Source organism: Lathyrus oleraceus, chromosome 1, assembly GCF_024323335.1.
Source record: "Lathyrus oleraceus cultivar Zhongwan6 chromosome 1, CAAS_Psat_ZW6_1.0, whole genome shotgun sequence".
NCBI classification, from domain to species: Eukaryota; Viridiplantae; Streptophyta; class Magnoliopsida; order Fabales; family Fabaceae; genus Lathyrus; species Lathyrus oleraceus.
The window spans coordinates 243065419-243089234 of record NC_066579.1 but is presented as its reverse complement, the minus strand read 5'-3'; the positions used below and the strand labels follow the sequence as shown (position 1 = coordinate 243089234).

Sequence of the window (23816 nt, the reverse complement as noted above, 5' to 3'; positions counted from 1 at the left end):
CCTAACAGAGCACCATGAACCCACTCTTCTTTCCTTTCTCATCCCTTAGCCTCTTCTTGTTATTCTTTAACTTCTCCTCGATTTTCTTACCATTGTCTTCCAAGTCTTTATTTCTTTGCTTGGCACGGTTGAGATGAACTCGCAGTTGAGTGTTCTCCAATTCGAGCTCGTTGATCTTATCGGTAAGCTTATCAATATCTTCTCGTACGATTGGTGCAGGTGTAAGACCCCAATTTTGACCCTAAGATCCCTCATGGCATCATAACATTTGCATTTGCATTGCCTCAAGGATCATAAGCATCTTGGCTCCTTACCTTTAGGTGGGATCTCTTGTGTGAGTTGGTTTGAGATCACCAAGCATGCTTGAATTGTATATTATTGCTTTTCTCATTTGATCTACTAACCCAAAGTACAAAAATATGTCACTAACATCTTTTGTTTGTAGCTTGAGCAGTCACAAGGTCTAAAAGCTTCTAGGAGACCCTATGTGCATTGATATGGCCAAGAAAAGATGAAAGCAAGCATGGAAATGGTTCCCAAATCTCTCACCCATCAAATGTGCCTCCCAAGTATCTCAAATCATCATTTTGATCAAAGCAAATCAAAGGGTTTGAGGCTTGTTTCCCAAGGAAACCCTAATCCATTTGTTCATCAAATGTGCCTTGCTCATGAAGCAACCTCAACCCATGGTCAAATACAATCAAGGGAAGTTCTTTAATTCATCATTTCATGCATATTTGAACTTCTTTGAGTGTCCTCAATCATGAATTCATCAAGATATGAAGTTTGGATTTGAGAAGTTGATCAGTCAATTCATCTAACCATTTTGAAATACACTAAGACCTAACTTTTGATGTTCTTGTCAAATGGAGATGACTCCAAGATAAAAAAATGTTCTTAAGGACCATATGAACAACTTTAATGTTCATAAAAAATTTATTTGAAGCTTGGAAGGTTATCATCCATTCCAAGACATTATATGTCATTTTGACTGAAACCCTAATTTTGGATCAACTTCCCAATGACATAACTCCTTCATTTTTCATGATTTTGAAGTGAGACCAAATTCATTTGAAAGCGTAAGATGTATAATTCAAATGTTATGTTGAGCAAAATTTCAAAATCTCAAAATAAATACATGTGATAATGCAAAACATTACAGGTCACTTTGGACCAAATGCATTGAAATGTGAAAAAGTCCAACTTCAAGTGCCCATAACTTCTTCATCAAAAATCTAAATGATGAAACGTTTGAGTCCAAATTGGTTGTCTTGAAACGATATACAACTTTGATCTTGAAGATTGTGTCATTTAGAGCTTTCATCATTGAGACAGAAGGGCTTGAACTTTGGCCAATTTTGAAAATTTCACTTGTGAATGTTTTGCACCCTACACTTCATGTCCAATTTTCACTAATTTCCAAGGTCCAAATGGAGTTTTGATCAACATAACATTTGTTCCTTATGCAATAAGCTTTCCAACCATTACTCATAAGGTTGCATTTCAAGTATGAACATGGCATTTTCGAAAGCATGAACATGTTGGTGCATTTTTGAAAATCTATTAAATTTACATTACATGAGCTCAGTACACTCATTCTGCACGTCCATTCTCATTCCCTTTGGCATAAGCTTGCAAATCCAAGTGGAATTGGGCCCTCCATCCGCCTGTACAGGCCCATGCATGGAGGCCCTTTCCATCCATGCACATGATTTGTTCATGCAACTCAACCTTGCTCAGCTATAAATACATTGCTCATGCTCTTCAATTCTTCAACCTTAAGGCGCCCCAATTGCTGCTGAACTGAAATCCTAGCCATCACTAAAGGAACTAATCCATTTTTCTTCAAATTTTTCAGATCTGAATTTTGATTTCATTGATCAATCTTCAGATCTCAAAATTCCTAAACCTTCTCTCATTGATCCATAGTGTCTACTGTAAGCAAAAGCATCCAAAGATTGTGACTCAAAGCCTTGCAATTCAAAGGTTCTACTTCAACTGTTAATTCCTTCGAATCAGCTTGTATAGTGCTCTATTTTCATTGTTGTTGTGTGATCTGAAGTCCTCTGCATAGAGGCAACATTGCTAAGCTTTTAATTTTTGAAAATCATGAAGTTCATATGAACAGCACAGAATTTCCACTTCTGATTTCTCTCAATATAGAGATCTAGAATGGAATTGAGTGCTACAGGGGTGATGTACATCACCCCAACTCTCGAATGATGCCTGGATCGTGCATTTTGGTTGCCATTTTAAGTTCTGCAATTTTTGATGTGGCCGGAGGTTGGACGGAGAAGACAGTGGCGCTGGCCACCGTCTGGTCTCCAGATTCAATCAGGAGCGTCCATCTCTATTTCCAGATTGAATCTCATGCGTCCAATGTTATGACTCTTTTAATGGTTGGGTGTGTTTCAGTTGACCAAGGTGTATGGTGAACGAGCGCTTCTAGGCCGTGTGATGATCCACGTCAATTAATGAATCTTCATCTAATGGCTCACACTTTTTTCTCTTTTTTCTATTTTCTGATTTCATTTTCCTTTTATTATTTTAATTCCATTTTATTTTAAAAATTCATATCTCTCTCATTATTGGTCCAAAAATTATGGGACCAATTTCATTCTTCTCCTTTTAATTCCTACTTTATAAAAATGATTTTTAATTGTTTTTATTTTACCAATTGATATTTTTTAGTAATTTTCTCTTTTCTGGTTATTTTTAATTCATTTAAAATAGTTTTGATATTCAAAAAATACAAAAATATTTTTCTAACCTCTTTGAATGATGATAGATCTGGGAAAAATATTCTCATCAATTTATTAATTTATTTGAGATTTATTTGAGATTTATTTGAGATTTTATTTCAATTAGGTTATTTTTATGCATTTTTAATTGATTTTAGGGTTCCATAGGATGTTCATTTTCCTCCTCTCTTGTATTGTATTTGGTTACCAAAACTGTACTTCTTTGGTGTAAAGATATTTCTGAATATTATTGATATGATATTTCCATATGTGATAAATGATATTTGCAAATAGGACTAAAGTTCCTCTGATATAAAAATTAAATCATATGCATTGCATGCATCATGTGCATAAGCAGGTTTTGATCTAGGCTTCTTGTTCTATGGTCTAACTCTGTGTTCTTCATTTATTTTGAAGACAAGCTGACTCACCGGTACTACACCCGAGCCAACGCATCAAGACTAATGGATCATTTGGAGCAAGAGAACCGTGAACTTAAGGAGGAAGTAGCCAGATTGACTGCCGTGATGGAGTCATTCATGGCTGCCCAGAGCCAGTCCTCTCTGATGCCTTCAACTCCTCCCCAGAGGACAGTCATCTCTAAGATTGTCTCTTCAACCGTGCCTGCGGCCAGCGCCCACTTTGCACGAACAGCCATGCCAGTCGGGTTTCCCTGGGGGATGCCTCCTGACTTCATGCCTGAGGGTCCTGTCGTGCATGAAGGTGAGAAAAACAAGAAAGGGGGGTTTGAATTGTTTTGGAAAATAAGCGCTTTTTCAGACAAAGACCACACAAGGAATTTATACTGGTTCGCTTATAACTCAAAGCTACTCCAGTCCACCCGGCCAAGGTGATTTCGCCTTCAACAAGGACTTAATCCACTATTCTTGAAAGATTACAACCAACGTCTAAGAGAAAGATCTCTTAGTCCTCTCAAGTATACAGACTGCGCAGAGTCACTTGAGGAAATAAAACAATAGATAAAAAGACAATGTAATCTAGAGTGCTTCTAGGATAAGCAAAATATTACAACACTAAGATCAAAAGAATGTTTCACGTTCTAATCAAAAGCTTCGTGAAAGATTGAGAGAGAGAGAGAGAGTAAAACGTTTATGTGCGTTGGTGTGTCTCTCAATGCTGTTTGCTGTCCTTTATATAGGGGTGAAAGGACCGTTGAAATTGATGGCAGATGATTTGTCTTGAATAGGAATTAATGCCATAACTTCTGTTGTTTCTTGCCAAAACAACTTTGTCTCCCTGAATAACTTCTTTCCAATAATAGTTTCTTTCTATTTGAGATTGAAGTTGTCGTTACTCTTTCTATAAGGAAGTCCAATATCAGTGTCTGCGTGGCTCTGGGAATCTTTAAGAGTTCTGATGATGTCTTCAGATGACGCTGAGAGCTTCTTGAATGATATACCGTTGTTCAGAGTCAGAACTTCTAGAGTGCACTCCTTCTTCAGATGCTTCTGATATTTTGCTGTTTTGCTCAGAGTTAGAACTTCTTGAGCGTGTTTCTACTTCAGATGCTTCTGATCTTCTGGTAATTTGTATCTGATATGATTCTGTATCTGATGACGCAATCAGATTCCTTTCTTTTTGTTTAGAGTCCTGCACACTTAGAAACTTTTCGTTAGAGTGCCATTTTTGGTTTCATCCTTTGTTATCATCAAAATCTTGGAATCTGTTGTAGAACAGTTTTTGTTCTTACAATCTCCCCCTTTTTGATGATGACAAAACAAACTCAATTAGCAGATGAAACATTAAAAGAATCAGATCTGATAAAAGTGAGCTCCCCCTGAGATGGGCTAGGGAGTTCAGAAGTTCTTACCAGAGCTTTCAAGCAATGAAGTTTCGATACCTTCTGCAATTTCTTAAGTCCAATGTTAGAAATTTAGTTTTAAGAAAAGTATGTTGCAGAGTGCTTAAGGAATTAGGCAATTTTTCATCAGAGCTATATTTGATTTCTCCCCCTTTTTGTCAGAATCAAAAAGACTTTAAACAAAAATAATCAAGAAACAGCATTTTATATATCTAGATAGTAGACAACAGAGATAAGGACAAGAAAAAACAAACATCAGAAACAAGGAAAACGAGGCAACGAACACAAGATCCTAAGTGCCTAAGGGTTGGGAGGAGGAGGCATTCTCTGAAGCAGTTGAGCCAGCATGTTCTGAATATTATCGTTGACGGTGTCCTGTTTGTCCATTCTGGCTCTGAGTTCCTTCTGGTCTTTCTGAAGTTCTTCAAGCATCTTGAGAACCATAGGAATGACAGAAGAGGACTCCCCCTGAGTCAGAGCACTTTGTTCTTCAGCAGCTCTGGCTTCAGCTTCAGCAGCAGCAGCAGCGTCAGCTAGAGCTTTGGCCTCAGCTTCCTTGGCCCTTTGGATTTCTGCTTGTCTGGCTCTTTCTTCTTCTTGCCTTCTGGCTTCTTCTTCAACTTCTCTGGCAAGTCTCTCTTGTAGTCTTGCCTCAGCATCTCTAATGAAGTCGTTTCTGACTTACTCAGAGATGTGCTTCAGTTTGAAAGCCTCAGAAGTCATCCAGCCAATGACTCTGTTCCAGTGTGTCCTTACAGAGTCAGGATCATCACTGATGCCAGAGTTTATGGTCAGAGACTTGACCTTTTGTACTGAAGCCTCTGCGAACAGCATAATGGCTTCCTCTAGGGTAGGCAAGATATGTTCAGGTTCAGATGTTTGAGGTGGAGAGGTTGGAGGGCTTAGGTTTAGTGTTTGAGGTTCAGGTTCAGGTTCAGGTTCAGATTCAGATTCAGATTCAGATTCAGCGGAAGGGTTTGGAGGGATAGTGTCAGAGGTATGAGGGTCAGATGGTTGAACTACAGAAAGAGTGATGGTTGGTTGTGGCGAAGTTACTTCAGGTGGAGGTTGTGTTGGTTGTTGAGAGGCAAAGTTTTGAGCCTGAAGTTGGGCTAGGGTTGGAGAAGATGGGTCAGAGTGTTCTGTATCTGAGGATATGGTAAAGTAGGGAGGTGATTCTGGGGCTGTGGATGAGGAAGTGGTTTGATTTAATTCTTCAGCTTCTGAAGGTGGTAAGGAGGTATGGGCAAGATTGAATTTTGGTAAAGGTTGTGAGGTTCTGGTTGTAGAAGGAGGGGTTTCAGATGTGGTGAAGATTGGTGATGGTAGAGGAGTAGAGGAAGCCAAAAATGGTTCAGAGGGAATAGTAGGGGCAGACTTACCAGAGGATTCTTGCAGAGGCGCTGGAGGTCTTGATTCAGAAGATTCTCCTAGCCTTGCTTTCTTTGCTCTTGAAGCTTTCTTTTCAGATGGACCTCTTTTGAACTTAACGAAGTCTGATTCTGAATCTAGCATATCGCCTAGTCTGAAGTCTGAGATGCCTACTACTTCATCCTTCAGACGTTGGAGATAGTGGAGGATTGCCTCTCTGGGTTCATTCTTGTAGAACATTGCGAGACCATGTGGCAGCTTCCTCTGATCTTTTAAAGCGTCCCAAGAGGTGTCCAGCGTAGGTTTGACTTGAATCTTCTTCAGAATTCCCATGCTCTTCAGATTTCTGGAGTTCAAAGGCCTTCCAGTATCTATTGCCAAATCTTCCCTGAGTTTGTTCTTCTCCAGATGGTCTACGAGCCCATTTTCTATTAATACGTCAGAGAGAAGTCTTCCCAGAGGGATGTAGGTTCTGGGTTTCATGTTGTTTCTGGTCTCTCGTACGGAGTCTCTGAGATATTTGAAGAGTAGTGTTGGGAGGCAGAGCTTCAAACCCTTGTGAATGCAATACAAAATACATTTCTGATCTGTATTGATGTAGTCTGATGAATTTGATGCTGGGCGATGATGAATGGTACCCAGAATGATCTTGAGCCATACTCGGAGGTTCTGATGAAGTTCTTTGTTCTTTGATGGATTGCCTTCTGTGTTGAGTTTGAAGATGGTGGGGTTGATTTCCTGAGCAATGTACCTTGCCCTAGGATTGATGTTGTAAATTCTTCTTCCTCCAGTTTTCTCCATGTTCAGCAGGGAGGCAATTGATTTCTCAGTAATCACGATTTTTACCCCCAAAACGAAGGAGACGATGAAATGGTCATCAGCGTCAGCAAACCTCCAGAATTCCTTGATGAGGTTTGGGTAAACAGGGCCATAGAGCCGTTGAAAGTAGTTTTCCCAACCTTGTTGACGGAGTTCTTCAGTTAGGTCTACTCCATTCCTCTTCATGTTGTTGAAATCTACCAGTGATTCACACAAAACATCCAGTTTCTCAAAAGGAGTTGCAAGGTTGATATGAGCTTCACGATCAAGTATATGAGGCTCCTTGTAAATTGGTGTAATAGTTACGCCTGTAACTGCTGGAGTGGGAATGGTTGTGCTTTGGGCTGTGTTGCTGGATTCCATTTGTTGAGAATAGTTGAAAACTGATTATTGTTGAGCATCCATTGTTGATGAAGAACGAGATGAAGATGAACTGCTTGCAGAAATGCTTCAGAGAACTGGTTTGAGAAAGTGAGTGAGAGTGAAGTGTGTGTGAAGTGTGAGAGAAGTGTTTAAATACCCTACACAAAATGCATGCAAAACGACACACAAATCAGCGTTATTACAGAAATCAAGTTAGCACGCTAGAGGGAGAAATGATTATGGCTCATTAATGAATGTCTAATCCCAACAGTATGCACACTGCTCGATGAGATCTCAAACGTCTGCCCTTTGAATTTCTTCTGGACAGCTGTCTAGAAGTTCCAAGGTTAGACGCAATTCACTCCACGTGTTTGCTTTATCTGATCTTCAGGAATACCAAAGGATTGGTTCCTGGAGATTTCTAACTCAGATATCTTCTTAACTTGGTAGAAGTATCAGAGTCAGAGGCAGAAGCTCATTTGTTTATGTCAGAGTCTCATTTTACATCTTCAGAGGCACAATTTATTCAGGGCAATTTTGAATGTTCAGATTTTCTAAGATAAAAAGAAATCTATCTTCAGCTAAAGGCTTAGTAAATATATCTGCCCATTGATGATCTGTATCAATGAACTTCAATGTTACTATTCCTTTCTGAACATAGTCTCTGATAAAATGATGTTTTATTTCAATGTGCTTAGCTCTGGAGTATAAAATGGGATTCTTACTTAAACAAATGGCAGCAGTATTATCATAAAAGATAGGAATGTTACTCTCGAAGATTTGCAGATCTTCTAGCTGATTCTTCATCCAGAGCATCTGAGTTGTGCATAGTGATGCTGAGATATGTTCTGCTTCTGCAGTTGATAGAGCGATAATTGACTGTCTTTTGCTGGCCCAGGATATAAGATTGTTTCCTAGGAGCTGACAATTTCCAGATGTGCTTTTTCATTCCAATCTATCTCCTGCGTAATCTGCATCACAGTAACCCGAAAGTCTATACTCTGATGTTTTCTCATACATCAGGCCCAAGTTAGGAGTTCCTTTCAGATACTTGAAAATTCTCTTAACTGCTATTAAGTGAGTTTCTCTAGGATCTGATTGGAATCTGGCACATAGACAGACACTAAAGAGAATATCAGGCCGAGTAGCAGTCAGATAGAGTAGGGAGCCTATCATACCACGATAGAGCTTCTGACAAACCTTTTTACTGACTTCTTCCTTTTCAAGAATGCATGTTAGATGCATGGGAGTCTTTGCAGAGTTGCATTCAGCCATGTCAAATTTCTTCAGAACGTCTTTTATATATTTGCTTTGATGAACGTACGTGACTTCTGAAGTTTGGTTAATTTGAATTCCTAGAAAGAACTTTAGTTCTTGCATTAAGCTCATTTCAAATTCTGCCTGCATTAACTCAGAGAATTCTTCTTGTTGACTGTAACCTTGAGCTACCAGTCGAGCTTTGTTTCTGACGACTTCTCCTTTCTCATTCAGCTTGTTTCTGAATACCCATCTGGTTCCAATAACGTGAGTGCTTCTGGGTTTGGGAACAAGATCCCAGACATCATTTTTTGTGAATTGATCTAACTCTTCTTGCATAGCTGAAACCCAGTCGTTATCTTGAAGTGCTTCATCACAGGACGTAGGCTCGATCAGAGACACTAGTCCCAGAGGAGTCTCTTCAGAGGTCCTGAAGGTAGATTTGGTTCTGACAGGTTCGTCCTTGTTGCCCAGAATCGATTCTTCAGATACGTTGATACGACTTTTAGCTTTCTTTGGGATTACTGGGGAATTAATTTCCTCAGAGTTCTGAGTGGCAGTTGCTTCTGGAGTTTTATCAGATCCTGCAAGAGTGATTTCTAAATCTGCAAAATTTTCAACTAGCTTTGACTTTTAAGGGTCAAGCTTATCGTCAAATCTGACATGAATTGATTCTTCCACAATTTTGGTTTCTGTATTGTATACTCTGTAGCCTTTGGAGCGTCCTGAGTATCCTAACATAATACCTTTCTGTGCTTTGGAATCAAACTTGTTCAGATGTTCTTTAGTGTTTAAAATAAAGCAAGAACATCCAAATGGATGAAGTTTTCTTCCTTTACACAGTTCATAGGGAGTCTTTTCCAGAATAGGTCTTATTGAGATTCTATTCTGAATGTAACACATTGTATTTACAGCTTCTGCCCAAAAGTGCTTAGCCACATTAGTTTCGTTGATCATAGTTCTGGCCATCTCTTGGAGTGTCCTATTCTTCCTCTCTACAACTCCATTTTGTTGTGGAGTTCTAGGGAAGGAGAAATCATGGGATATTCCATTAGAGTCAAATAATTCCTCAAAGGATTTATTTTCGAATTCCCCACCATGATCACTTCTGACTCTGATGATTTTAGAGTCAAATTCTTTTTGCACTTTGGAGCAGAAACTAGTGAATACAGAGTGAGACTCACTCTTGTGTTTTAGGAATTTCACCCATGTCCAGTGACTGAAATCATCAACAATGACTAGTCCATACTTCTTTCCATTGACTGATGCTGTTTTCAAAGGACCAAATAAGTCAATGTGGAGAAGTACCAGAGGCATAGAAGTAGTAACAATAGTTTTCTTTTTGAAAGATGTTTTTGAAAATTTTCCTTTCTGACATGCTTCACATAGAGCATCTGAAGAAAACTTCAGTTTAGGTAGGCCTCTGACTAACTCGAGTTTATTTAGCTGAGATAGTTTTCTCATGCTAATGTGGCCCAAGCGTCTATGCCATACCCATTGCTCTTCGTGAACAGACATCAGACATTTCACATTTTGTTCTTTTAAATCAGAAAGATTAATTTTATAAATATTGTTTTTCCTCTTTCCTGTGAATAGGACTGAACCATTGTTTTGATTTATGGCTTTACATGTTTTTTGATTAAAGATCACGTCATAACCGTTATCACTTAATTGACTTATGGATAACAAATTATGCATTAATCCTTCTACGTAAAGAACATCAGATATAGAGGGAAGAGTACCATTACCAATTGTTCCGGAGCCTCTGATCCTTCCTTTCTGATCTCCTCCGAAGCCTACGAATCCAGCGTCTTTAAGTTCCAGGCTTTGGAACATAGTCTTTCTTCCCGTCATGTGTCGCGAGCATCCAGAGTCCAGGTACCATGACTGGTGTCTGAACTTTGCTGCATAGGATATCTGCAACATAAACAATCTTATCTTTTGGTACCCAGAGTCTCTTGGGTCCTTTCTGATTAGTTTTCCCAGAGTGTCTTGTAACTTTGGGCTTTCTAGCATTTTCAAATTTTTGTTCTTGTGTGTGCGTATAGTGATATGAAAATGGAGATTTGAGTTGATCACTAGTAGAAGTTTTATCTTCCTTAGGATCGTACCCAATTCCCTTTTTATTGTTTTGACTGACTCCATAAATCATGGACGCCATAACACTCCTTCCTATCCCATTTTTCAGAAATTCTTGAAAGGCTTCTTTGTATTTGAAGTCTGTGGAGCTTGAGATAACGCTTCTTCCAGTTCTAAACGATGTTTAATTGCTCCATCTCTTTGTAATGTTAAAGATCTGATTTCATCTTCTCGTTTTAGAATTGTCATCTCAAGTTTGCCACATTCTTCAAATTTTGCTTCAAGACAGCCTTTTATTGCTTTAAACTTTTGTTTTAATTTCTGATATGAGCTAAGAGTTTCTGACAAGCATGATTCTAGATCAGATCGAGAGAGTTCAGAAAATACCTCTTCAGATTCTTCATCTGAACTGTTCCTGGATGTGGTAGCCATAAATGCCACATTGGCCTGTTCATCAGAGTCAGATTCTGATGAGCCAAATTCGCTATCATCCCAGGTAGCCATTAGTCCTTTCTTTGTCCTGAAGGTATTTTTCTTGAAACTTTCTTTTCTGGAATTGTCTTTCTTTAGCTTGGGGCATTCATTCCTGTAGTGACCTATTTCTTTACATTCATAACAAGTAATATCTTTGTTAGTTTTACCTTTTGAGGTTGATTCTGATCGATCCCCTCTGGGTCTTGGTCTTCTGAAGTTGTTGTTCCTCTTTTTCCAGAGTTGTTTAACTCTTCTGGTTAAGAGGGACAATTGTTCTTCATCATCAGAATCTTCTGGTTCAGAATCATCAGCATCTTCAGTTTCTGCCTGGAATGCTTTAGTTCTGTCAGATTTGCGTCTTTCAAATCTGGACTTTAATGCTACAGACTTGTTCTTTTTCTGAGGCTCATCTTCCTCTAGTTCTATCTCATGGCTTCTGAGGGAACTGACAAGCTCTTCAAGACTGATATTGTTCAGATCCTTTGATAGCTTCAGGGGAGTAACCATGGGTCTCCACTTCTTTGGCAAACTTCTGACTATCTTTTTGACGTGGTCTGCAGTTGTGTATCCTTTGTCTAGAACCTTGAGACCTGCAATTAGAGTTTGGAATCTAGAGAACATTACCTCTATGGCTTCGTCATCTTCCATTTTGAAAGCTTCATATTTCTGGATAAGCGCCAGAGCCTTTGTCTCTTTGACCTGAGAGTTTCCTTCATGAGTCATCCTCAGAGAGTCAAGGATGTCTTTTGCTGTTTCTCTGTTGGTGATCTTTTCATACTCGTTGTAAGATATAGCGTTGAGAAGAATGGTTCTGGCCTTGTGATGATTTTTGAAGACACGCTTATGATCTTCTGACATCTTACTTCTAGGAACTTCAACTCCATTTTCTGAGACGGGAGGTTTGTATCCATCTGTGACAATGTCCCAGAGATCAGCATCATAGCCTAGAAAGAAACTTCCAATTCTATCTTTCCAGTAATCGAATTTCTCTCCATCAAAAACAGGAGGCTTAGCATTGTAACTGTCTCTTTCATTTGTGTGGGCCATAGTTTTTCTCGTTCTAGATCTCTCTACACTGTTAAGTGTTTGATTAGAAAATCAATAACAGAGCCGAAGCTCTGATACCAATTGAAGGTGAGAAAAACAAGAAAGGGGGGTTTGAATTGTTTTGGAAAATAAGCGCTTTTTCAGACAAAGACCACACAAGGAATTTTTACTGGTTCGCTTATAACTCAAAGCTACTCCAGTCCACCCGGCCAAGGTGATTTCGCCTTCAACAAGGACTTAATCCACTATTCTTGAAAGATAGTTTACAACCAATGTCTAAGAGAAAGATCTCTTAGTCCTCTCAAGTATACAGACTGCGCAGAGTCACTTGAGGAAATAAAACAATAGATAAAAAGACAATGTAATCTAGAGTGCTTCTAGGATAAGCAAAATATTACAATAGTAAGATCAAAAGAATGTTTCACGTTCTAAGCAAAAGCTTCGTGAAAGATTGAGAGAGAGAGAGAGTAAAACGTTTATGTGCGTTGGTGTGTCTCTCAATGCTGTTTGCTGTCCTTTATATAGGGGTGAAAGGACCGTTGAAATTGATGGCAGATGATTTGTCTTGAATAGGAATTAATGCCATAACTTCTGTTGTTTCTTGCCAAAACAACTTTGTCTCCCTGAATAACTTCTTTCCAATAATAGTTTCTTTCTATTTGAGATTGAAGTTGTCGTTACTCTTTCTATAAGGAAGTCCAATATCAGAGTCTGCGTGGCTCTGGGAATCTTTAAGAGTTCTGATGATGTCTTCAGATGACGCTGAGAGCTTCTGGAATGATATACCGTTGTTCAGAGTCAGAACTTCTAGAGTGCACTCCTTCTTCAGATGCTTCTGATATTCTGCTGTTTTGCTCAGAGTTAGAACTTCTTGAGCGTGTTTCTACTTCAGATGCTTCTGATCTTCTGGTAATTTGTATCTGATATGATTCTGTATCTGATGACGCAATCAGATTCCTTTCTTTTTGTTTAGAGTCCTGCACACTTAGAAACTTTTCGTTAGAGTGCCATTTTTGGTTTCATCCTTTGTTATCATCAAAATCTTGGAATCTGTTGTAGAACAGTTTTTGTTCTTACAGTGCATACTATGCCTAGAGTAGACGACACCATCTATCATTCTGAGTCGTCAGAGGGCCAGATGTCTATGAAAAGATGGATGCTATGAATGATCAATTTCTTGAGCTCCACAGGGAATTGGAAACTCTCCGAGGCAAAGACCTTTTCGACAAGTCTGCTGCTGAACTCTGCTTGGTCCATAATGTCAAAATCCCTGTAAAGTTCAAGGTACCTGACTTTGAAAAGTACAAGGGTGTAACACCTCAAAATTTGCCCTCCTATCTTGGGACTAGCTTAACATATTGCATTTCATCTTTTAGGTCATTAGTCATTGCATCTTTGCATATCATGTGGAAGCAATAAGCAAGTCATCCTCCTAAGTCTTGCTCAGAAGATAAAGAGGTTAAAAGGAGAATGTTTGAGGGTCTCATGGATTGATCATTAATCATCTGAGGATTATGCTTCAATTAGGGTTTCTTGGTTCCTAAAGGAGGTTGATCTTTATCTTGGTTGAAATGGTACATCACCATCATCATGGTCTTATCATCACCAAGAGGTTCATTGTGCCTGATCATGTTCCTTGGGATTAGGGTTTTGACCTCTGGTCAACCCTAATCAGTTGTATTATACCAGTCAGGGTTTCATTGAGATGGGGATCATCACATGGTTTTAATGAGCTTGTGAAAGCTAGGGTTTCATTTTGGAGCCATTTCATCAGGAGATTGAGGCTCAAATTCATATGTGCATGACCAAGTCATCTATCAACTGAAAAAGTCAACCACAAGTCAACTGTTGGATTTGGAGGTGGGAAGTGGTTAGAAATACCTCATTCATGTTCAAACAAGTCTCATTTGACATTTCAAACATCGACATTGAAGAAAATAAGGTCAGGACAAAACTTTCCAAAAATAGAAAGTGACTTGTAATTCAAAATTGCCAAAAATGGAAAGGTTTTCTCCTCAAGATTACATCATCAAGAATGATTCAAATAAAATTTTGTTGAACATTAAAGTTGTAGATCTTGTTCTCCCATTTCCAAAAAGTCAAAGATCATGAATTTCTCATGTGTGGTTGAAGAGATATGGTCAAATCTTGGTCAAATGAACATGGAACTTCAAAGGAGCATAACTTTCAAACCATAAGTCCAAATGAGATGGTTCTTTTTGAAACATTCTCCTTTTAACTTCTAGTTTCCAAAATTTGGCATTACATGGCATGCATTCCATTCACATAAAAATTTGGAAATTCAATTCATTTTGGAGGGAAAAAATCAAGTTCAAAAATAATGCATTGTTTTCACATTTTAACATTTCCATTGGTCTTAAAACATTATTTTGAGTGAAATACAAGGCAAAAACGTGCACTATTCACATGCCATGCCATGCATAAGGTGAAAAAATATTTTTTGCAAAACACCTCCAAATTAACCATTTTTCATTAGCATTTGATTAGAACTTAATTAATCGTGATTAGTGAAGCATATATAACACAAATCATAACAGAATTTTAACATTTCCCAATTCTAGATCTAGAATTTCCAAAGTCTCTCAAAATTCTCTCTCACTTTTTCTCAAAATTTCTTCAAACACTTTGCATTTTTCTTGGTTGATTCATCATCTAGCATCATTGTGGAGCAAGATTGAAGCTAGAATCACAGCAATTCGTGTAGTTTGAAGCATGTCCATAGCTTGAGGTCATCAATGGTGGAATCAAAATTTTGTTGAATCAAGTGCAATCAAGCCTCAAGCATTCATCCATACACTCATACAAGCTTGCTAGAACACATTGGAAGCATTGCAAGGCGCTGAAACACGTGGATTCAAGAACTGCACTTCAAGAGGTCACTTTTTCGATCTCTTTATTTCTTGAAATTGTTGTATGATTCTTGTAGATCTTTTAATGGTGGTAATTCTGCAATTTGAATCGAGTGATTTGGTGGAATATTCATGAAGTTACATGTGTTTGAAGTTTTGGTAGATTTGTCCTCTAAAAGATAGTCTGATGATTTGTCTTCTCCTGACTCTGCTTCTTTTATGCATTCATCGATGATATCCATGAAGTAACATGTATCTTCTATTGCAGGTGCTTTCAAGAATTGGGAAAGAATGAATTCAATTTTCTCTTCACCTACTTCGAAGGTGAGTCGTCCTCGTTTTACGTCTATGATTGCACCGGCAGTTGCTAAGAATGGTCTTCCTAGTATAATAGGTGTCGTATCATCTTCTCTAATGTCCATAATTGTGAAGTCAGTGGGAATGTAAAACTGACCTATGCGTACGGGAACGTTTTCAAGGATTCCTACAGGATATTTGATGGAACGATCTGCTAATTGCACAGACATTTTGGTCGGTCTTAATTCTCCCATTTCCAGTTTCTTACATATGGATAAAGGCATAACGCTAATTCCGGCTCCTAAATCGCATAAGGCTTTGTCGATGACAAATTTTCCTATGTGACAGGGTATAGAGAAACTACCCGGATCCTTGAGTTTAGGGGGCATGTTTTGGATTATAGCGCTACATTCGGCAGGGAGTGTAACGGTTTCGCTATCCTCAAGTTTCCTCTTATTGGAAAGAATTTCTTTTAAGAATTTAGCATATGAGGGCATCTGCGTGATAGCTTCGGTAAACGGAATTGTAACGTTTAATTGTTTAAGGAGATCAACAAATTTTCTAAATTGGCCTACATCTTTGGTTTTAACAAGCCTTTGAGGGTAAGGTATAGGTGGTTTGTAAGGTGGTGGAGGTACATAAGGTTCCTTCTTTTCTAGGGTTTCCTTATTACTCTCTTCCTTTTCCTTAGGTTCACTTTCCTCAGTAGATTTCTTAGGGTTTTGGTTTTCTATCCTTGGGTTAGACGGTCCTTCCACTTCCGTTCCACTTCTCAATATAATTGCATGAGCTTGGCTTCTCGGATTGGGTTGGGGCTGTCCAGGGAATGTACCAGTTGGTGCAGCAGTAGGTGCTTGTTGTTGAGCTACTTGAGATATTTGCGTTTCTAGCATTTTGTTATGGGTAGCCAGGGCATCTACTTTGCTTGCTAGTTGTTTTAGTTGTTCGCCAGTGTGTATGTTCTGGTTTAAGAAATCTTTATTGGTTTGTTGTTGGGAAGCTATAAAGTTTTCCATCATGATTTCCAAGTTGGATTTTCTAGGGGTATTATTGTTAGGATTCGGTTTCTGATATCCTGGAGATATAGATGGGGCTTGATTTGGAGACTGTCCAGGTGCGTATAAAGCATTATTACTCTTATATGAGAAGTTTGGATGGTTCTTCCAATTTGGGTTATAGGTATTCGAATAGGGGCTTCCTTGAGCATAGTTTACTTGCTCTGCTTGGATTCCAGTCAAGAGTTGACATTCCGCAGGAGTGTGGCCTTGGATTCCACAGACCTCGCAATTCTGAGTTATAGCAACCACGGCGGCTGGAGGTGATACGTTTAAACTTTCAATTTTCTGGACCAAAGCATCCACTTTTGCATTGACGTGATCAAGGTTACTTATCTCGTACATGCCAGTTTTCGGTTGAGGTTTTTCCACATTCGTTCGTTCGGTTCCCCACTGATAGTGGTTTTGGGCCATGCTCTCGATAAGCTGGTAAGCATCAGCGTAAGGTTTGTTCATTAGTGCACCACCTGCAGCGGCGTCTATTGTTAACCTTGTATTGTATAAGAGACCATTATAAAATGTGTGAATTACTAACCAGTCTTCCAAACCATGGTGTGGGCAAAGTCTCATCATGTCTTTGTATCTTTCCCATGCTTCGAAAAGAGACTCGTTGTCTTTCTGTTTAAATCCGTTTATCTGGGCTCTTAACATAGCTGTTTTGCTTGGCGGAAAATATCGGGCAAGAAAAACTTTCTTCAACTCGTTCCATGTGGTGACTGAGTTGGAAGGGAGAGATTGAAGCCATCTTCTAGCGCTATCTCTTAATGAGAAAGGAAAAAGACGAAGTCGAATTGCCTCTGAAGTGACACCATTAGCTTTAACAGTATCAGCGTATTGAACAAATACGGATAAATGAAGGTTTGGATCTTCGGTAAGATTTCCAGAGAATTGGTTCTGTTGCACAGCCTGCAACAACGAAGGTTTAAGTTCAAAGTTGTTTGCTTCGATTGCGGGCGGAGCAATACTTGAATGCGGTTCATCTTGCGATGGAGCGGCGTAATCTCTTAGAGCACGAGCTGGTTCTGCCATCTCGGTTAAAGAAGGAAAAATGTTTTTGAAATCTGGAAGGTTTATAGGAGGGAGATTGTTTTCACCACGATATTCCCGAATTCGTCGTAAGACTCGGAGATATAGTTCGATATCGTTGATTCGTAAATAGAGGGGTTCGCCTTGAGAGCGAGTGCGTGGCATACAAATCAACGAAAGAAAGAAAATAGAAGAAAAAGAAACCTTAGTCTCTACAGCGTAACGGAAGAGTTACGATATCGATTGAATAAAAGTCCCCGGCAACGGCGCCAAAAACTTGGCCGCTCGACTGGGTGAGTCGAGAATGGGATACAAACTGCAAGTGCACAGTTCTATCGCGTAGTTTTAAAAGATATCGATCCCACAGGGACTTATGAATCGATATACCGTTATCTAAGGTTACTACGTAAATCTAAGGTGAAAATGTTTGATTGTTTGGGGAAAAACTAAGAGCTAAACTAATATCTAGATTAAATATTAATAAAACGGATATCGGTATGTAGTTCGTCAAAACTAGGGAATCAAGTCTTTGTCGGTTTCTTGGTTTTAAAATGAATCGTTTCGGTTAACTTCATTGGTTAAAGGTTCTATCTCAAACTCTCGCTCTGTTGAATAAACCATGATTTTATATTAATGTTGCTGTCACTTATAATTAAGTCAAAAACCATATTTTGAAAACAATAAAGTTGCAGAAACTCCTTTTAAGAAAATACTGACCGTTTTAAACACCCTTATCTCAAACTCTCGCTCTGTTGACTTAGGTTATATAATTAAATCCAAATGCTTAACTCTCGTTCTCACATCCAATCTTTAAAAATACTTTTTGGAAAAGGTCAGAATTTAATTAACTCTAAAACTTGCTCTCGCCCTGATCTAGAATTAATGCCTAACTTACACTGTCCAGTTAAAATCTCAAACTCTCGCTCTATTGATTTTAACTTCTTTATGTCTTTTACTTTTGTAAAAAATCTTGTTATTAAACCTGTAAGTTGAAACCGTAAAAAGATTGATTTTGATTTTAAGTTTAAATAGACCGACTCAGTCTTGATCCCTTATTCTGCTTACTTTACATACCGATACCTAGGCAAATTAGCCAGACATGCTAAATAAATAAGAATTTATATCATGCATAAACAGACTCATTCCAGGCAGGCAATATGAATAAGCAATAGAATAAAACATTAAAAATTAAATAACAATTAAAGAACCTGAATGCGTAATACAATGGTCTTGAACACTCCACCACAAGCCGGTAGGATTTGTTCTTGGATTCTTCAATTAGACAGTAAATTAAATCAAGGAAATAAAACTGGAATATAACGTAAGGTTAAATCCGGTATAAAGTTGCACAATAGTTTCCGGTGTAGAAACTATTATGCGAAAAATATCTAAAAGCTAAAACTGGAAAGGTAAATTTGCAAGGGAAAAAGAATGTAAAGCTTGCAAAAGAAATAAATAAAATAAACAATGCTAAGTTGCTGGAAAGGAAGAAAAATAAGCAAAGGCGTGAAAAGAAAATTTGGCAGAGCTTCGGCAAACTGAGCGTGCAAAAACTGAGACTTTTTTAGGTTTGTGAGATGGCTATTTATAATAGCCTTGGTAACTGCATTCCGTTTCCCACGAGTCTTCAGCATGGCTAAATACACGGCGTGGGCATAGGACACGAACTCTCTCAACGTTCTTCTTCAATTCTTCTGAGAGCGTGACTTGCACCAAAAAGCTAGTGGAATGGTGTGACGCTCGTCACACCATGTGTGACGCTCGTCACAGGGATGCTTCTAGTGTGACGCTCGTCACAACCCTTGTGACGCCCGTCACAGGCACAACGTGCGCTTTCTTTTGGGCTGGGCTTGGTCTTTGATATTTGTTTCCTTTTTACTCCTTTCTACACCTCCTTTTCTTCCCTTTTTCACTTTTGCTTCAAAATGGATACCTGACATAAATAGCAAGGAAATACTGCATAATATCTGATAAAATGAGATAAACTAAAGTAAATGATAATATAATCTAATTGAATTAAGTCTTAAAATGTGATATAATTTCGTGTTATCAAACTCCCCCACACTTAAATCTTTGCTTGTCCTCAAGCAAAATTCAGTATAGAACTTGTTAAAAGTTTTAGCCAGATGAAATTTCAAAGCACACATCAATTCGTACTAGGTTGCAAATGGATTTTTGTTTAGGAGGACTCGAGTTTAATCTTGACATCAACAACTACCGTTACAACTTAGATAACCCTACTTTATGCCAATCAGTTCAAGTACCCTATGATAGCTATCCTGGTTCCTTTAGTCTTATTTTACCCGTTTTCATTCTAGCGAAATCACATTAAGCCCTTTATCCTTTCGCGCACATAGTGGAGTAACCGGTTAGTGATTATGATCCGCTTTTAGCTAGAAGTTCTGGTACATAAGTCGGATAACTTCATTATTCAGTCCATTGCAAATTGCGGGGGATCGAACCGTAGTCCGCCCTACCGAGTTCAGTACCAGATTCCTACTGAACCAACTCATAATGGGTCTTTCGTATTGTGCTTTTGCATGATCTGCAACCTTTAGATTAAATGATCTGGTAAGGATCACCTAATTTAATTAGTGCATTTCTTGATATATTTATATATCTTAGGTTACTTTGGGGATCATTCACTTATATTCATCGGCTCTCCACGTAGTTTGCTATTAAGATGGTGCTGACTTCTGTATAAACTACTTGGGGTTGCCATAGAACTAAAAGTTCAAGGAATCGGTATAATAGGTACTTATCTTGATCTAACATATTGAGGTTCTCAGAGCGTTGTTATGGTAATGATTTTGTTTTGATTTCACTCAAGTTTTATAAAGTAAGCAACCTTTATACTTATTGGGTGTGTTAAAAATTTTTTTGTTATGGCTCAAGAAAATTGAGGGGAATAGATAATAGAAAATTTTTCACACTTAGGAACTTAACCAAAAATAATTTTTTTTTTTTTTTTTTTTTTTTTTTTTATAGGGAAAAAAAGGGAAATAACGATGAAAGGGAGAGTACATACTTGAAAAATGAGAATGGAAAGAATATTGTTTCCCCCCCCCATACTTAAACTAAACATTGTCCTCAATGTTTTAAGGGAAATGAAATACAAAATGGAAATGCAAAGAAAATAACAACTAAGGCTGCCTTCCGCCTCTGGTTCTTGGCCCTGGTGATCTTTGACGTATGTCTAAGTTGTCGAACCTGCTAAACAATTCAGTAAACCGCTGGTCGGTTATGGCATTCCGAGCATCCTGTTGCTGTTGCATTTGACGCATCATCTGCATCATCTCTGCATTCTATGTCTGCATACCATCGATAGCATCCATAATGTCGTCGTTGGTCGCAGGCCTTCTTCGTCGACGACGTTGGGAGGATGGGCCGGCTGCATTACGGGAAGGGTTGAGCGGGACTGATTGTTGTGTTGGCGGATGGTCACCTTGTTCCATTTCTTCAAACTCATCAGTTTGCTGGTTTGTTTGTGAAGGCTCGGTGGTTTCAGGAGCGCTAAGATCGTAGAGGTGGCGGTCGGGGTTTGTGACATCAGTTAGGGTGGTATTGGGTAGCACAACACTTGGGACTGCTTGGTTGTTCACCATAAGATAATAGCCTCCGCCTACTCTGTTTTTAATCAGGCGGCTAGAACGGCAATAGCTGATATCCATAGACAGGGGAGGTAGGGATTCTAAAGTTTGGAGTCTATCCCCTAGGTTCAGGCCAAGTGCTATGGAGGTTATTAATCCACCAATTATAAAGGGTTGCCGGCCTCTAGCACATAAGGTGCGGATATGATGAAAGAGAAAGGAGGCGGCGTTTACCTGGGCTTGCGGTTCGAAGACGCACTGGAGGAAAAATAACTCCTTTGAGTTGACCTTGCTGTTGTTTGGTCTACCAAAAACTGTGTTTTGCAAGATACGGAGAAAATAACGGATGGTGGGGTTATGGATGTGGGAGAGAAGGAGTTCTTCCCGGTTGTAAGTCTCTATACCGGAAATTTTCTTAAAAAGGTCAAAAACGCCAACTGTGTTCCAGTTTAGGTCGGGAGGGATTCTGGGGTAGACTTGGCCTTCTGTGGTAAATTGTAGCATGGTACTCAATTGGTTTTGGGTTAGAGAGTACTCGGTGTTAAACATGCGGAAGGTTGCGGTACCGGTCAGAAATTCACCCTCACCGGCGGGAGTGGTGTAGTCGTAAGAACTTAGGAATTCTAAGGTTAGGGAAGGGTAGGTGGGTTGGTTATGAGTGCAAAGGAAGGTTAAATCGGCTTTACGGAGCATCCACTCGATACCTTGGAGTAAGCCTAATTGTTGTAAACAAGTTAAATCGGGGTACCTGGTGGAAGCGACGCCTCGCTGCTGGAAGCGCTCGAATTGCTCTTGCTGATAGTTGTCATCTCCGGATTGGAAGATGATATTTCCGAAATTTTGATTTCCCGCCATTGTGATGAATTTTTGAAGGGATGATTTGGAAAGAAAAAGAAATGTATTTGATATGAGAGAATTGTTTGTGGTGAATGAAGGAAGTTTTGGTAGGTATTTATAGGAGAAGGATTTGAAGGTAGAAAGAAAAAGTGGTTGAAGAGTAATTAAGTGTGGTAAACGAAAAAATGAATGGGGAAGGTAAAAATTAAAGTGTAACGTTCGTCTCCAACGGCTCCCTAACGTTCACATGTCTGAGGGGCGTTACGCTCGTCACAAGGCTGTGACGTTCGTAACAGGCGTTTTGCGTGCCGTTCGTCATGGAGTGTGTGACGCTCGTCACACAGTCCTTTTTGGCAAGGCTTCAGTAGCGCTTCACAGAATTACTTTGGTAGCGTATTTTAATGTTTCATTTTGCTTATGATCATTTTTAGTCTGCAGTTTTAATGTATTGTGCACGCTTACTTGCTTTGTATAATAATAATAGGTAACAACAGTAGAGCATAATAGCCATTGCATAATAAAATTAACTAAACAGCTTCAATAAAAATGATCATAATGTATTACAGGGAAGGAAAATAATGAAATGAAATAGAAATAAACATGAATTCAAACAACATTAATGAAAAATCTAGCCTAAAACTAAATAACTTAGAAAGAAAAATAACTAAATTCCATCTATCTTCGGATCTCTGGCCGGAGGAGCAAAAGAGTTAACATGATGCCGTAACATACGTAACTGACTTGCCGTGCTGCTCATGTATTCTAGGATTTCAAGTCTCAAGCTGTGGAAATCTTCCCTGAGGGCGTCTTGTTCTGACATCAAAGCTTCAATGACGGTTTTAATATCTGTTCCTGGCATATGATGTCGGAGATCAGGCATGGCTGATTCTTCGGTCAGGGCAGGCTGAGGGGGAGGATCAATATCATAGTAGCCGGAAGGTGTCTGAGGGTCAGATTCAGCAAGAGAGGTATGGTCAACATAGTGCTCATAGTCATCACAGATCTCATAGTCCTGGATGGATTCAGTGGATCCAGCAGGAGTTGGGGTTTCATTCAGGTTATAGAGCCAGTTCCTTTGATTGTGAACACTAGTTCTAGGATCGGGCATGGTGAATAGGCAGAGAACCTGGTTATCAATAATAAGCTCGAACTCATCAGACCCTATGTTTGCTATAAACATAGTGTTGAAGAGGAAAGGTATACTCATAGTAGTAATGCCACAAAAAGGGCTAAGGTCAAGCATAGGCTGACGTAATCCAATAGCATTACCTATCATAGTGATCAAACCGCCTATTCTAATGGGTGCTCGCTCATCCTGGATAAGGTGGTCCAAATTAGCTAACATAAAAGTAGCACCGTTTACTGGACGGTTCTGGGAAGCACAAAATATGATGAAGAGTTCATCACGTGAAACTGAAGTACTATTTGGCTTCTTCCCAAATAAAGTGTGGGTCAGGATCTTATGGAAATAGCGAAAAGTCGGGTTATGTATGTTTCCAGAGAGAAACTCATGTTCCTCGGGCTCATCATTTCCAATCAGCTTACCCCAAAAGTGTTCAAGCTCTCTATATTCAAAAAGTTCTTCCTGGCTTACAGTGAATGTATCAAAGGAGGTAGGAAAACCCAAAAGGTTGGTGAAGTCTCTAATATTAAATTGGTACTCCATATTGAACATTCTGAACTGGATAAAACCTCTGCTAATTCCTTTTCCATGGCTAGGTAGATAGATTAATGAACTAAGGAATTCTAGTGTGAGTCTCCGGTAGGTGGTGAAATGTCTCAGGATAGGGGAGGTCTCCCATCCTATCTGATTCAGCAAAAAACAGGACACTCTGTCTCAGTCCAAGGGCAGTCATAGCCCAATCATCAGCATATAAACTAGGTAGCATCTCTCTAGCGGCTAGTTCTTCAAACTTTCGTTTCTGAGCCATTCCTCTGAACTTGATACCCATACGATCAGAATGTCCCATCTGGTTAGTGTTAGCTAGAGAAAAGAAACATGAGTTTAAGTCAGGATTTGGCCAAATGCCGAAAGAAGAAAAGAATTATTATATATATATATATATATATATATATATATATTTTTTTTTTTGAATAAATCAATAATGAATACTAAATAGAAATTAAAAGAAATAATTAAGAGAAAAATAGGGAATTGATAATAATAA

The 23816-nt window shown here is 38.9% G+C and overlaps 1 pseudogene; it reads left to right on the top strand.

The window, feature by feature from the left end:
* The first annotated feature begins 16739 nt into the window (after positions 1 to 16739).
* On the top strand, positions 16740 to 16839 carry LOC127116442 (uncharacterized; annotated as a pseudogene).
* Positions 16840 to 23816: the final 6977 nt, after the last annotated feature.